Source organism: Apis florea, unplaced genomic scaffold (assembly GCF_048593485.1).
Source record: "Apis florea isolate Af1SG1 unplaced genomic scaffold, ASM4859348v1 contig_3803_pilon, whole genome shotgun sequence".
In the NCBI taxonomy this organism is placed as follows: Eukaryota; Metazoa; Arthropoda; class Insecta; order Hymenoptera; family Apidae; genus Apis; species Apis florea.
This window is the reverse complement of record NW_028256864.1, coordinates 2,515,894-2,525,057: the sequence shown is the minus strand read 5'-3', so window position 1 is coordinate 2,525,057 and position 9,164 is coordinate 2,515,894. Positions and strand designations below refer to the sequence as shown.

The 9,164-nt window shown below is 39.3% G+C and overlaps 1 protein-coding gene across 3 annotated transcripts in view; it reads left to right on the top strand.

Annotated features, from left to right (window-relative positions):
• Positions 1 to 524: 524 nt before the first annotated feature.
• The window catches only part of cv-c (RhoGTPase activating protein), a 315,849-nt gene continuing 307,209 nt past the window's right edge, over positions 525 to 9,164 (top strand). The window contains exon 1 of one of the 3 annotated variants that reach the window (XM_086916699.1): positions 525 to 1,508. The gene's annotated coding sequence lies outside the window, so the exon portion shown is untranslated. The remainder of the gene's footprint in view (positions 1,509 to 9,164) is intronic. The other 2 variants (XM_012492546.3, XM_086916700.1) reach the window with 2 other exon arrangements.

The window sequence follows — 9,164 nt, the reverse complement described above, 5'->3', positions numbered from 1 at the left end:
CTAATACGTCGGTAGTAGCGTACGCGCTCACACGCGTGCTTATGCGTGCACGCCGAAACAACCGTGCGAGAGTTGCAAGCGGGGAACGCATATACGTATCACATTGACGAGTTCCCGCCCGAGTCGGCGGTTGGTCGCTGCTTTGGCAGCTCCTCGTCTCTCTCTCAGGTAGCATGCGAGCACGGGGAAATGAGAGAAAGGGAGAGAGAACGAGATGGAGTCGCGGCGACCAGGACAGAACGGGACGAGGGACAAGCGGATAAGGATGGAGATAAGGGAGCGTGGGAGAGAGATAGGTCGCGTGAGCGAGAGAAAAAATGCAAAGAGGGAAAAAACAGGAAGAGAACGAGGAGAGAGAGAGAGAGAGAGAGAGAGACGGAACGGAGCAACGGTACAAAAGGGGAGAGGAAGATGCATGGAAAACACGATGGCATGAGAAGAAGAGAAGTGGCGGAAGGAAATGAGCGAGAACCGTTGCTACAAAGAGAGATTAGAGAAAGGGTTGGGGAGGGGAGGGGACGGTAAAAAACGGAGGAAAGTAACAAATACCTTGGCGGGAAAGGTTGGTAGGGGACTAAGAAAAGCAGCAGGAAAAAAGAGGAACGAACGGAAAAAGAGTAGAGAGTCGAGAAAGAAGAGGAACGGTGGAAAAGGGACAGAGAAACCGCGTAGAAGAGGAACGGTGTAAGGGAGTGAAAGAAGGCGCGAGAGAGAAAGAAAGAGGGGTAGAGCGCTCGTATGGTCGGTTTGCCGCCTGCCGCGTAGTAGTAGCGTGCCGAGCGAGCAGCAAGCAGTGCCGAACGTCGTCGTCGTTTCTCAGTGTCGCCGCGGCGGTCGTGCCAGACGGTTCTCTTATTCAAGTTTTTCGCGTAATGCGCGCGTAGCGTTCCGTTCCGTTTCGTTTTGTTTCGGTACACGTCAATTCGGTGCAAACGCGCTGGATTAAATTGGATTAAATACGCGGACGCGTCCAGAGGATTATTGACTTGTGACGATCTCGTGTCGTTGCCGGAATCGTCCAGAAAATCCCGCGGAACGAATATATTTTCGAACAGATTTCGTTCAAGGATATCAACGTGATGTGACAACGATTACAACTCTATCGGCGTACTTCGTTCCACGTTTCGGTGTGTCTAATGTAAAAGGGATCCTGATTGGAGCATAGTGTGAACAAGAAAACGTCGAGACTAATCGCAGAACGCGAGTTTGAAAAGTGTAACGACGCCACGTGCTACGCCACCGGCGCCATCGTGAGTTAAACTTCGAATTTCGCGCGATGTTCTATGGTCAAGATTCGTTATCGTGAGCAAGTTTGACACGTTTGAAAAGTGAAAAATCGTGGTTCTCTCTCGTGGTCGTGGAACACACGGCGGGTGGCACATTGTAGCGTGTCTTGTGCCGCGTTTGTACAAGTGGATTTAACCTTGTGATCGAACACGTGGATGCATGCTGCCCTGTCGACGATGCTGTGCTTTTGAACGGCCAACCTGTCTGCACGAAAATTCCAGGTTAGAAATATTTATATTTTTCATTACTTTTTACCTTTTATTATTACTTTGATTGACTATGTATAAATAATAACGTTCGTGGTTATTTTCAAGTCAGTCAATAACTATTCATAATTATTATTGGAGCAATTATGTTAAAAAGTACAAGAATATGGAGTGTATTCTTTAAATATGAAATATAAAGTAAAACGTAGAATGATATAAGAAACAAAATATTTTGTTTACATATTTTTCGATGCTCCAAATTATTCGTGGAATTATGAATAGTTGTCGTGGTCGAAAGTAGTCATAAGTCAAAATTCACGCGAACAATAGGTAGTGTCATTTGTTTTGATGGTTTTCGGAGAAATTCGAAACGAGAATAACATTTGTTTATTGAGATTTTCGGGAAGAACACATATACGTTTCGTATATGTCGAGTTGTCAAACATGGTTGAATGTAGAAAATGATAATCGTATCGATTTATTCCATATTTTAATCTAAATTATAAAATCATTTTATTCGAATATTTCTTAATATTTTTCCTTTAAGTCCATCATGTTATTCGTTGCAATTTCAACGTTATTTATGTTTGACACTCGACATTTAGATCGTTATCCTAGATAACTATCGTTTTATCACTCTTATCATTGGCTCCGTTATCATCTGACATTGACGTTACGTGAATATTACTACCGCGACAGAAAAAAAAAGATATCGATGTAATAAATTGTGAGTATGACACAACTATTTTAAAACAAACGAACACACTATTGATTAAACGTTAACAGTTATTCTTTCGATAGCTATCTAAAATTGTCAATGAAAATCTTTGAAAATCAAATTAAAATTTACTACCGTAGTAAATAACACTTTAATAGATATTTAGCAATTGGGATTCCCTTCAATTCATTCGTGAATCATTCAGAAATAATATCTATATAAAAAGAAATAAATACATAAGTAAATTTTTTTTCTGCTTTAAAAATCATTTAACATTCATTTAATTTGAATATTTTTCTAATATTTCGTAAGATATATTTTCTGGCATATTTATATTGAAATATATATTTTATAAATATATTTTATTAAAAATATTTTATTTAAAATATCATATGTATTATCGGATCTTGAAACGAATAATTTCAAAATAAGTAAACATTGAAATGTAAAATGCAGTAGGAAACCTTTGGACTATTGTCGTTGCATTAAGAAGAGTCAGGTTGATTATGTAACACCGTTCATTATTATTCGAACAATAGCGAATTCTAATTCTGCAGTCATATAATTAACCTTCATTGTCACAACATAATTTTGCCATTGATATTATCGTATTACGAAAATTCGACGAAGTATATTCCATTTTAATAATAAATATTTCCATTTGTACAAAGCTTCTTAATTAGGTTGATTCACGATTAACAATTACGATCGCGATTTTTTATCGCCTTGAAGTGATACTCATCTGAAGTGGAAAAAAAAAAAAATTAATCCGGTTTATTTTTTCAAAAGCTAATAAATAATTCTCCTTCACGAAGTCGATCAATTTACCTTCGATAAATCGATAAATCATAATCATTCGCGGAAGTTTATGCAGATGCTATATTTCAATATTTTTAGAAAAAAAAAAAAATAATAAAAACAATCGATACTTGGCTCGATCGAGGATTAACCTGAAAAATATTACAAAATAACCGCTTCTGTCGACGGAATAAAAAGAATCGCGTTGTTTGCAACGCAGTCAGCCGCGCGAGTTGGCTCTAAACGAGTCGAAGAGAGTTGCTGGCTAGTCGCTGCATAGCGCGCAGCAACGACAAACGGTAGTAGTGGTTGGTAATCGGTCGATTTATCGAACTGCCGATCGGTATCTGCCGACGACTCGTTCGGCGAGTATGCGTGATTCTCGAAGGCGAAATCCTGATTACGATTCCGTTCAATGTCGCAGTGACATCATCGAGGATCATCATCCTCTTGGAATTCCCCTGTCGATTAAATCTGCACGAGTTAACCGCAATCCCTCCTCGTGTTGCACGATATTCAGATTTTTTTCTTATATCCTAGAAAATTTACATTCGAACACTCTTCAAAAGCCTCCATCTGATATTCGTTCGATTGATTTTGTAACAACAGGCATTTTTATCATATTGAAAATTTTCTTCTTCTCAATCCCTTACATAATTTGTCAATATAAATTTTCATTCATCTCTTAGAAACCTTCAGTTGTGAAATTAATACGAGCGGAGGGATCGTTACGTGACAAAGCGCAGATTGATTTTTTTTTTTTTTTTAATAACTGTCCATCAATGCCAAAGGGAATGATTAATATCCGAGTTTTTCGAGTCCATTTCCAATTGTCAAATGGAAGCTCGCCGAGTGAAATCGAAGTGCTCCCGGTTGACCTCCCTTTCCACCATTTATCGCCATTTATCGCGATCTATCAAACATTTGAACGAGTCAGATACGCAGTCGACAAAAAGGGTCTCGATGTCGACAAGAGTTCCGGTATCATTGTAACATACGGCCATAGTGTTCCCTCGCATTATCGCTACGGAGGTAGCCTCATAAGAGTGGCCAAGAGCGAATTGCCGTCATGTTAACCGCGAATGATTGCGAAACAAAAATTCACCGGTATGACAATGGCTTGTAGATTCCATCCAGGGGACCGAGCTATTTTCTGCGAGTCGAAACACACGCGGCGGCGATGCGCAAATTCTGCGAACGTGCCTTGCTTTTAATCAACGATGTTTCGTCATTCGTTGGAGGATCTATTGTTCCCCGTTATGGTGACGCAAAGAGGCCGACTCCGAAATTGAAATTAGAGGAAGCTACACGCATAGGTTGGAAGATTGGCTAATAGACGATTTAGACGAGTTAGAGAAATTTCGAATGGTGAATCGCAAAGTATTCGAAATTTTTAATTAAGAAGGTTGGTTTTCATTGTTTTCATTTTCGAATGACAAAGAATTAGAGGAAGCTACTGTACTTATATATAAATGACGATGAAAAGAATGCTGATAAAGTTGGGCAAATTTTAATTAACAAGAATTTTTTCTCTGCCTTTCGAAAGACTAGCGCCAAGTCACTGTAAATAAAAGATCAAAGATGAAGGATTTATCTTTATTGTATAGGCAGTCGTGCGAGGCAGTAAAATAGATACGACCAAACTGATAAAATAATATAAATAGTGTGAGGTATGTGGAGGTGAAGAATAAATAATATTTGTATTTCTAACGATTTTAATTCATTTTTTTTCTCCACTTTTTAATCGTACAGAGAGACGTCATATCCACATTCTATATATTCATGAAAAATATTAAAAGATATCTATTCTTGTACGTTTCATCAAAGTTTACACGAGAAACAAATTTTAGATCCCAATTTTTTTTTTTTTTCTTTTTCTCGTATAGCGGTTCGCCTGACCGATCGAATTCTTATGGGAAACACGTGCGAGCTACCGCGGATGGGATCACGAAAGTATTTCTCCGGCCATAAATCGCTCTTACGTGATGTTTCCGGCGCGATCGACAGTCTTACCGACTTGTGAATGGCGGCCGAACGTTTATCACCTCCGAATAAACATAATACGCGTGTGTTTTCACTCCGTCGTGTCATATAGATATTCGTGTTTGTCGTATGGAAGACTGGTCGTAACAGAGCGCGTGATAAGAGCGCGATTTCGATTTTTCTATGTTCTTTCCCCTTTTCGGAAACGTCATCGTCAACGGTCATCGATCGATCGATGCACGATTCGAAATAATTGGAAAGCAAACGAGTTCGAGTGTCGTTTGTCTTTATAAAGTGTTATTTCAATTTTCTCCGGTTTACGCAATATTTTAGCGAGTCTCATGTATCAGGTTTTTCAAATATTTATGGTTATTATTAGACGATCAATGGTTTCGCAATACTTCGAAGAGTTAAGAGAGAGGATAGTTAGGAGATGAGAAAATTTTTGCTCATTTATTTCGCTTTTGTAATAGTTCATGGTTAAATAAAGCTTGAACGCAATGCACTTTCAAACGCATACAGAAGACCACGTGGTCAACACGTGTTACGTTCATTCTTTGGCTAGATTACGCCTCTTGGATGTTCTGATTCCGCGCCTGCTGCAGTCTTCGTAGATCCAACCGGAAGCAACGATCTTTTGTTTACAGAATCATTCGTTTTATTTCCGTTTTACTACGTTTTGTACATCCTCGAATTTTGCCATTCTAAATGGAGAAACTGCTTTCAGTTAATTTTGATGCGGTATCTTAATAAAAATAAAATATAATGATAATCGTAAAGAAAGAATCGATTTAAAATCTCCGTGTAATATTCTAATATTAAGATTTCACGATTCTTTGTTTTCCATTCTTTTTTCCTATTCACACTCCTATGCACAGCTGTTTAACATATTCCCACCTTTGGTTTTCTCTACTTCGTATACGCGTATTTTACAATTCATAGCTGACCTAGTTCTCGAACCGACAAAACTCGAATGGTTCGAGAAAGAATATCACAGCTTAGTTGTAACACCACTTTATGTGCCTACTTATTATATTTTCCTTTACAATTTCATTCATAAAATCTGATAGAATCGAATCCGGTAATTCGTCGAAGATAAAGACAATCTACTAGACTAATAAAAACACTTGTAGATATAAAAACACTTGTACGTATAATCACATTCTCTTTAGGAATTCGTATAAAATAATCCGATGTGGTGACAGTGGTGAAAATATCAGGCAAATGTTCATACTCTGCTGGTATTCGCGATCGGATCGCTCTTTTAATGATGAGATTCGTTTTTGCCATAGTTCCGTGGAAATACGTGGTTGGCATTCGCGGTCTTCCTCTCCGCGAAAAACTACATCGTGATTCACGATACGAGCCTCGTGTCGCCGGCCATAATCGAAAAGAACTTTTAACGTCGAACGACGTTAATTGTTTCTTTTTCAGAGATAGAAAATACTGACGATGAATTCGTTTTGGGATCAGCTGTTTCCATCTCTCTATAATTATTAACTCTTACTCTTCTGTTACCCGTAATTTAATGGTATGATGAAATTAGAAGAACAAATTGAACGACAAATAACGACAATAGAACTCGATTTGAAAATCTATAAATCGACAGAAAGGTAAGAAATTTTATATTTTTCGTCTTAAGGTATACCCGGTGTAGGTGTTGCTCATTTCTCTGACGTGGCCTATTTGCTAGATAACCGTGACAACGCTTGCCGGCTTACCACCACGTGTTAAGTTATTTTAAATTCGATTTGAACCCAACCAATTACGTATGCCCTGTGTGTCGATGGCAATCGAGTATTTATTCCTGATCGCCGGAAGTGATGTGTGGTACAGATTGGCAATGTCGAAACCTTTTACGGATAGACATTGTTTGAAACAACAGTTTGCCGAGTTGGATATCTGTCAGGCGATCACCGCGTATAATAGGCTTCCCTTCGACGGGAAAACCGTCAACATTTATCGGCCGATAATTACTTTTTCGAAATGGCTCGAGAACAGCGGTGCCATTTTTTCGAATAACCCCGAGCGATGCTATTCACAAATAGGCATTGTAGAGGAGAAGCTATTTGCTATCCGCTGATTTATGTCCGTGGCTTCAATGGGAACTTTCTTCGATTTAAATGGAAACGCTGAATACGTTCGTGGAACTTCTCGCGCGTCAACGCTTTCAGCAAGGTTGATGCATCGCGTTGAAAAAAAAAAAAAAAAAAAAGGCACGACGAAACCTGTCGAAGCAAATAAACGAGCAAGAAACAGAAGCTATATAATATCGTATTTACAATCGCGAGTATTAATTATCAGCACGATCCTCCCCAATGGAATCTCCGTATTATACAACCTTTTACGTATCCTCTCGATAGGAACGAAAATGGTAACGAAGGGTGTTTCGATAAACGAGAGAGACGCGATAAGGCAATTTTCTTCCATTCACGAGCAATCATCGACAAACCCCTAAGCCTCTTTTCGAAGAAGAGGAAGAAGAATTTACGAAACGGTAGCCGTCCAACGACCCCTGAATTATGCGCGTCAATCCGTTCAGAGGCGTCGATATCTCGCGAAGGAAGCCTTTCAAAGTCGATTACGGGTCGTCTACTCTCCCTTAAGCCAGGCTTGCCTCCCTTCCTATCTGTCATTTATACGGACCTTTGCGCGCCTCTCGCAGAATCGTGCGCATCACCGATCCGTGATTTACATCCCGCGTTTATGAGGCAACGTAAAATCTCGCAGAAGTTTTCGCCGTGCCAGGAGCGCGCCTTCTTCCCCTTCCGTGACCGCTCCTTCCGGTCTTCGCTCCTCTTCCCTCTCGCGTTTCTCTTTCGCCGCCTTTGTTACGGACTGATATATGAAATGTTTACGCGGATTTTATTCTGTTTCTTTTCTTTTTTTTTTTTTTTTTTGAAGCGATCTCTTCGAAAGATAGAGGTTCAACTTTCTTACTGTCGTAATTTCGAGATTAACTGGAATAGCTTTTCGGTTGTTTGGATAACTCGGATGGGGCTACTGTTGTTTGAGTTTGTTTTTTTTTCTTTTTTTTCTTTTATTTTGCTTTACTTTGAAAATATTTCATGTAAAATTGTTCCAATACGATTGGCCAAGGAAGACTAATTGCTCTTGTAATCTTTTTGAGAATTTGATTTTCAGTGACTTCTCAGAGACTGATTTTTCCAAATTTTACATATATATATCTGTATAAAATATTAATTTGTTTAATAAGATATAGAAAGTCAATGGTAGTTAATATATTTTTCTACAAATTCGATTCGTTTGTGTGAGAAATAGATGTGGACAAAATAACAAATAGGTATATTCACGAGATTATTCCACAGAAAGTAATTTTTTCCAATATTTTTCCCAACTACATCGTACAACGTCATTCTTCGCCTGTGTAAATTTTGATTTATCATTCCAGGATTTTTTTTCTTTTATCGAAATCTACAAACGTGCCGTCAGTTGTTTCCATCAGAGTTTCTTCATAGAAATGCCACGTTGAAAATATTTTCTAACCAGAGATATCGTTCAACGTAGGAACCAGAGATACATGCTCGATAAAAAGGTTTCAAAATTCATTGGAAAGCGATCGGCGATTTCAGTGGAAATTGGGGTCAACGGCTCGCCTATCGTTCGGTTTTGCATAAAAATGATTTATTACAGCGGCGACTGTGGCTGAAAAGGAGATATCACGCATCGACATTTCATATTCAGTGCCGCGTTCCTTGCGCTCGCAAAAATGAGACGTCCGTTAATTTTTATGGAACAACACTGACGATGACTGACGCTGGGGAACGGTTAAAGCGCATTCTCCTCCGTCTATCTTTCAATGGTTTATCGTACGGCCGCAGACATCTGTATATCTAGCAGTACGATGTATGAAATATTTATGCGCAACCCGGCCTTTATTCACTTGACATCAATGCGCTTCCCCCTTTCGCGATCCGTTGGTAGCGATGCGTCCACATTATCCGATCGAACGTTTCGTATACAAGCCCAATAATGCTCGGTGAACATTTTTTCTCCCGTCGATAAAAATCTAAACGTTCGCTTCAGATGCGTTTAATCGCCGACCACGAGGGAGAAAAGGAAGATAAAAAAAAAAAAATATACGAGGTCGGTCGCGTCGGTTTCGGGGGTGGGGGGGGGGGAGAGGCCTTGATTTAGGTGGAGAGGAACGG